We start from the raw sequence: 6,000 nt of genomic DNA on the forward strand, positions 1-6,000 counted from the left end.
GTATTTCCATATCGCTGTTGCGATTAACAAAAGGCATTGCGCTGAAACATACAAGTTAAGATCAGTCTATACCGTCCAGGGTAACGTACATGTATTTACCAATGTCTTTTGTTAATCATATTAGTAGTTAAGCAATGATTGACAGATGATATCACCGACAGAATCTTGATTTAGGAGATTTGTCTCTGTGTGTGTGTGTGTGTGTGTGTGTGGGCGTATATATAAGTAATCTGGAGAAAAATTGAAAACATTATTACCCATTATCAACTTAGAGCACATAATAAATCATTTGACCACATTAGTGATAATAAATCAGCAGAAGTAAAAAGATTATTTTGCAGTGCATAGTTCCTATAAGGTTTCAAATGGAGGGGTGGGGAGAGTGGAAGTAACGAGTCACGATCTTCACTTGCTTCTTTGTTAACCTGCAAATATGATTCGGGGTTTTTTTCCGTTTTTTTTTTTTTTGGGGGGGGGGTTAAGTATAAGGTGACACAACATCTACTTTTTTTTCATACACACACACGCACACAAGCACACAAACACACTCATATTGCGAACCATTAAAAAAACGCAAGGATTTCAATAACAAGGGAAATCGAGTATTCAATGATAAGTGTACATTTTCTCTAAAGTTTCATAAATAAAAAATACCATACAGTAACTGTTACGTTCTCATGATACACAGGAATTCAACGTTTAAGTATGGTTTCTATTATTAGCATTTTCACTTATATTCGTTTTAATCTGTTTCCAAATTGGTAGTCATAATGTCATCAACGGGTTTAGAGTTGGGATTTTTGAACTGAACGAACTTTCCCTTTTGAGGAAAAGAAAAAAAATCCAAAATGAAACAATTTTTCCGTCTATACGTGCCTCTGTGAACTCTCACCATATGCTCACGGTTTCCTTTTCCTCAAAAAATGAAAAATGAAAAAAGAACTTAGGTCTAATCGAAAATTGCATGCACTCTCCATAACCTGGTTTTCTTAACTATTCAATCTTATGAACATTTTGCCTCAAGACCTTACGCTAATGAGGTATTCTATGCACCTTTGCCTGTAGTGTACTCAAATTAGAATACTTTCAATCCGGTCTGTATACATTGCTTTCATGGCGAACAAACTTGGGTAGACTTTGTTGGTGTCCCTGTCAGGAACAATCTCTGTAATAGAGGTGAGCATACCGGTCATGTCTTGTCAGGAAACCAGTCAATAGACCAGTTCTGTACAAAGATGTATACATCATAGACTCCTCCTCCCCCCCCCCCCCCTATACAGCCTAACGAAGCATTTCATTCATCTGATCCCTCTAATGAAGTTTCTAGGGCAGGAATTCATTTCGTTGTTGCTAATTCGGGCAAACCTCCGGCAAAGTTTGTGGTTGTTATGGGCAACTTTTGTGAACAAAACGTGCATAGAATTGGAGTACAGTATACCGGAACAGTCCTCTCGGGAATTACCCTGACTGTGAATTGTGCATAACAAAACCTGAATGAAAAACGAATTCCAGCTGAATTCTGTAGAAAACTAGAGGTAATAGAATGGATAACAATGAAAAAAAAAAAAGCCGTGTAAATGAACCACATGGAGCAGTCAACATTATGTCTGCATGAAGAACTGGGCGGGGTAATAGATTACTATGCATCCGGTGCTATGGTCACGATTCTGTGCCCTTCTGCTTCGGAGACGTTTAGACCAAGGTTGGTGGAGGTCTATGGGGGGGGGGGGGGGTGAGGCGCAGTAGGAAGAAGGACTTTAATGGACGATTGCAATGCGGCGTATTTTGATACAACTTACCCGATCACAGTCTTAGGAAGTAATAATTTCGCGATTATGTGTCGATCATTTTTCCAATTTCTTGATTACAGATTGCCAGTTCCCCAGCTCCGACTTCAAACCTCTATAATGAACTAGATAGGAATCATGTCACAAAAGCTACAATCTTATTAAAATTTATAGCCACTTACCAGTATGAGAGAGGGGGTGCATGAACGTGTGTCCAGACACAAAGCGTCCAGTCGGTGTCCAGTCCGGCGTCTACGAACCCCAAGTAACGTGTGCGTGACTACAAGTCGCCTCTCCCTTTAAATGCCATGATGGTTTCTTGGAGTGCGACATTCCCGAATGAGCAAACAGAAAAACGATGCCATTGGGTTGGAATCATAAAATGCTGTAATCGTGTACACCTATCAACAGAATCAGCAGGACTACCGTATCGAGCTTATAGTCTCTCTCTATAACCGACTTGTCATGATTGTTATAGTCGGTGCCGGCAAAATGAAAAAGCAGAAAGAAGAGGAGGGCGTGAAGTCGAAATAAAAGACAAACTATTTACCTGCACATCCGGGAAGGCTTGATACATTTTTCGTTTGGTAGCCCTTTGCTGCATGATTCCACCGCCAGTGTGTTGTCGGAAGGGATTAGGCTTATTGCCATCAATGATGGGGCACTTCAGGTACAGGTTAGCGTGTCACATACCTTTGTCCCTTGGGAGTATACATGCTTGATGTCGACAACACTCTCATGGTTCAAGACGACAGCCTCGATTACGATTCATTATCCCACATCCTTTTAGCATGTTGAGGTTTGCGTGAGTTGTGGTAATGAATGAGAAATGTTAACTGTAAAGGGGTTCTGAAATGTCGAGGAATTCAAACATTTTTGTTTCCAGGACTTCACTCTACTGTGTAATGATCGACGTCCTAAAAACAGTTTGTTTTTCATTCGTTCATGCTGTACGCCGAACTTCAAAGGTATGACCATGAACTTCAGACCACTTTACGAAATCAGACTTTATACCAGGTTCAAGAGCTGGAATTCCAGCTGGCTTGAATTATTCAAACAGGTGTCAGTTCCCTAGCGATGAATGAAATAATTCCACAGGTGCTTTTATGCCTTTGATGAGCAGGAGTTGATACCGCCATCTTTCTAAGCAATCTGAAGCTTCATTTTGAATTCTAACATAAAGTCGTATTTGTTTTTGCGTTCATGAAGTGGGGCAAAATTATCCCTAGTGAATGGTAAAACGTGTTAAACGAAAATCAACCCCGTCCAGAAATATGTATACAGAAGTGTTAACCAGAGTTGTATGTTGTGAAAGTGTTTGAAAGCGTACCCTCTTGGGAAAGCCAATTTTACACTTTTGCGACTCATTTCTGCAAAATGCAATGTAACCGTAATGTGTAATTTTCATGTATATTTCTTTATGAATCTATATGTGAGAGTAGTGTCTTGTCACGTCCAGTAGAGTAATGTTGATTTTCATTTCATCAATCTTTGCGTAATTTCTATTCGCGCATCCATGCGTGTCTTTACCATTATCTATTCGCTCATCTTCTAGAAGTAGGGGTGGCGACGAGTCATTACCATCATAAAGACATATCTTCCTCAAGAGTGGCTGCTCATTTTGCAATAAACCATGAATCAACTGTCTTCCCGTGAGACAGATTCAGTTTGACACGGTGTGACGTTAAAGGAGACCTCCGGATGATTTTCAGATTTTTACATTTGAACAACTATAAATTAGTTATACTGAAGACAGAGTTTCAGAATTTGTGATAATTGGGATGAAGAATAAGAATATTTGCAAAATTTAGAACAAATTGCAATGAACAAGGTTGATGACATGGCAGAGTCACCATAACAATGCATGAGTTGGGGCTAAAGGAAGCAGAACAAAAGAAGAAGGCATGCATAGATTATACACAGGTGAACTCGCAAGCAAGCAGCATTGTAATGGAATTACAATGCTACATTTCTGAAATATGTGAACCTCCTATGTCATCATCCTTGTTCAGTGTAATTTGTTTAAGGTTTTTCAAACTATTGTTTCTCTGCTCCAGAACCACAATAGATTTCACAAATCTATACATGGAGTTGTCGATTTATGTACTACATGATGTGAAATTTAGAAAATCGTCTGGAATGTCCTTTTAAAACTGGTTCAAAGGGAATAATAAGCCTCTTGTAATTACAAGAATCATCAGTACAAGAACCATATTACATTGTATTAGTTCTGAAGCGTATCCACATCTGATGGCAACATACTGATAAGCAACTTGAATAGTTTACTATAAAGTATTGAAATTCGTGATTGTGCCACTTCATGCCACCTGTTTCTATCAACTCGATCAAGTCGATGAGGCAATTTTATCCTAGTTGTTATCTTAAGGTGTGGAGCCAAAATTGGTAACCGCAATCAAGCTTTGTGGTTGCAATTGAAAATGCTTGACACCTACTATAGTATTAATCTCTTCATATATCCCCCCCCCCCCCCCCCGGGGGGGGGGGGGGGGTGATGTTCTTTTAGAAAGTAATTAGAAACCCAAGCTAAAGAATTATTCTCGCGTTTTTATTTATTACAATAGCATATGTGTTTCATGGGAAAATTAATGTTCCAGACATGAACTTGAAATACCAACATGTGTTATTCGTTTCACAGCATGCAATTTTAAATAAAATTGATTACCAAACGTATTTTCGTACAGGTTCATTACAGCGTATCAATCTTCTGGTATATGCAACAAACCAATCAAATCTATCACACCTGCCTTAAACAAGAAAATGCAACTGGAAGTTTTAACTTCATAAGTCTAAAAGTCTGATCTTAATCAAATGCTGCATAATCCTTGTTTCACGTAATTGTGAGCAAGAAATGCAAAAATGTACTGTTAATGTTGCATATGGGGTGACACAATGATGATAAAGTAACAACACCACAAATACATTCACCAGACGCAGAATGTTTAAAAGTGAGACCCAACAAAAATAATGGCTTTTGAAAAGTGACCATTGTTGTTAATTGTGTGTTCACTCGTATGCACGACTCAAAACTCACTTTCACACAGAAGTAAGTCAAGTGAATATCCCCACCAATACCCCTTCCTGAAACCCCTTCCACTCTCATTTTCACACAGAACATCTTGCAGACTGAAGTCATTACGTGTAGATAGCAATACCCCTGCCAAGTAATTTTGCTTAAAACCTTTTCGCAAATAAAGGTATTATTTGATTACGGAAAGTTTTTCTGTTGCGTGTATATCATGCATGCATGCTAGGTATGATCATGTTTGTGTTAAAAATGTAGATATAAAACAAAATGACTCAAGCTAAACCAAACCAAACTTTCAATACCACCCGGTATTTTGAAATAAGGAAGGCATAGAACTAATACACTCTTAGTAATGAAACCAAAAACATAAGCGATTCTGTTAATTCGGCCAACTTCCTTATATTGAGAGAGTATTTACTATATCATGTTAGCATTCAAATAGATATTATTCTTGTGGATTTTATTTCCTTAAAAGCATTTTATACGTATATAAATATCAGAGGAAGGCGCAGTCGCTTTTCTTTCTTTTTTTTTCTGGGGGAGAGGGGCAAATGATGTGATCTAATGTATTTGAACACGTCGAAGTTAGAATCATTTGTCAATTTCTTTAGGTGAATTTAAAGGCGGTACTATCTAAGGTTGTTGCTGGCCTAGCTGCTGCTCGCCTTCTTCCTCTCTTTTGACAATAATTGTAATACTAATAGTATTTTTCAATGATGCAGATGTCACGTTGTCACTATTTTCAAATTGTCACCCCGTGCTATCATCAATGGTTTTGGGTTGTGATCACCCTACAGAAGTTCAGAAAACAAGTCAATGGTCAGTCGGGCCTTATTGTGTGACCCTGCATTTCCCATGAAGATTCTTTTTTGGTCTATGAATTTTTACATTGTTTTCTCATGAATTTCTGATTTAGATAATACGAAGCCACACATCGATGTTCATCTTCAAACATCATATTTATATTTGTGAGGTCATCTGACACGTATTTACACTTACTGCTTCTTCGACAATAATGTGACTGTACACAAGGGAACCTACTCAGATGATCCTTAACCTTCTGTCATTTTAATTGGCCGAGGATTTTTGGCAACCCCCATGTTTGTCGCCTTCAAGAACGCCTGTTTTCGTATGTTTCTTTGCAGTGGCAGTACGCACTTGTCGTTC

The 6,000-nt window shown here is 38.4% G+C and overlaps 1 protein-coding gene across 2 annotated transcripts in view; it reads right to left on the reverse strand.

Annotated features, from left to right (window-relative positions):
• The window catches only part of LOC139740805 (histamine N-methyltransferase A-like), a 58,137-nt gene extending 55,474 nt beyond the window's left edge, over positions 1-2,663 (reverse strand). The window contains exons 1-2 of one of the 2 annotated variants that reach the window (XM_071651377.1): positions 2,338-2,663; positions 1,970-2,105 (exon numbers count right to left, since the gene is read on the reverse strand). The gene's annotated coding sequence lies outside the window, so the exon portion shown is untranslated. Of the gene's footprint in view, positions 1-1,969 lie in introns of both variants that reach the window. The other variant, XM_071651378.1, reaches the window with a different exon arrangement.
• Between the last annotated feature and the right edge of the window lie 3,337 nt (positions 2,664-6,000).

This window comes from Diadema antillarum, unplaced genomic scaffold (assembly GCF_040938485.1).
Source record: "Diadema antillarum isolate AM-2024a unplaced genomic scaffold, OU_Dant_1.0 seq00000885_RagTag, whole genome shotgun sequence".
Lineage (NCBI taxonomy): Eukaryota > Metazoa > Echinodermata > Echinoidea > Diadematoida > Diadematidae > Diadema > Diadema antillarum.